At 28.5% G+C, this 731-nt stretch overlaps 1 non-coding gene across 1 annotated transcript; it reads left to right on the top strand.

The window, feature by feature from the left end:
• The first annotated feature begins 280 nt into the window (after nucleotides 1-280).
• LOC122625405 lies at nucleotides 281-459 on the top strand. The gene has a single exon (XR_006326576.1). It is a non-coding gene; the product is annotated as a 5.8S ribosomal RNA (ribosomal RNA).
• Nucleotides 460-731: the final 272 nt, after the last annotated feature.

Raw genomic sequence — 731 nt, 5'->3', positions numbered from 1 at the left:
GTTGGCTAATGCAACAACCTAAAATATACAATGTTGTACCTGGCATCCATCAGGTTAATGTTTTATATAAAATGCAGTATGTATCGCCCATATTGGTAAATATAAATAAAATGGTAATTATATGATACATATTGCTTATATGAAACTAAGACATTTCGCAGCATTTATTTGAGGTATAAAAATACATTTATTGAAGGAATTGATATATGCCAATAAAATGGTGTATTTTTAATTTCTTTCAATAAAATCAATATTGACATTATATAGAAATGAATTATAAAACTCTAAGCGGTGGATCACTCGGCTCATGGGTCGATGAAGAACGCAGCAAACTGTGCGTCATCGTGTGAACTGCAGGACACATGAACATCGACATTTTGAACGCATATCGCAGTCCATGCTGTTATGTACTTTAATTAATTTTATAGTGCTGCTTGGACTACATATGGTTGAGGGTTGTAAGACTATGCTAATTAAGTTGTTTATACATTTTTATAAGCATATGGTATATTATTGGATAAAATAATAATTTTATTCATAATATTAAAAACTATATGAAAAACATTATCCTCACATTTGAATGTGAAAAACGAAGAGAAATATTTTATTTTTCAATCAAATAATACTGAGAAATGTCTAGCATAAAAAATTGAATTATTTTTCATCTAGGATTGTCTCTTATTAATGATTCGGAAATAGAAAAAATTTGGTTATGTTATTTTCTTCGTTGG

The sequence above is a fragment of the Drosophila teissieri genome, chromosome X (genome assembly GCF_016746235.2).
Source record: "Drosophila teissieri strain GT53w chromosome X, Prin_Dtei_1.1, whole genome shotgun sequence".
Taxonomy (NCBI): domain Eukaryota; kingdom Metazoa; phylum Arthropoda; class Insecta; order Diptera; family Drosophilidae; genus Drosophila; species Drosophila teissieri.
The sequence above is the reverse complement of the archived record's forward strand: the minus strand, read 5'-3'. Positions and strand labels throughout refer to the sequence as shown.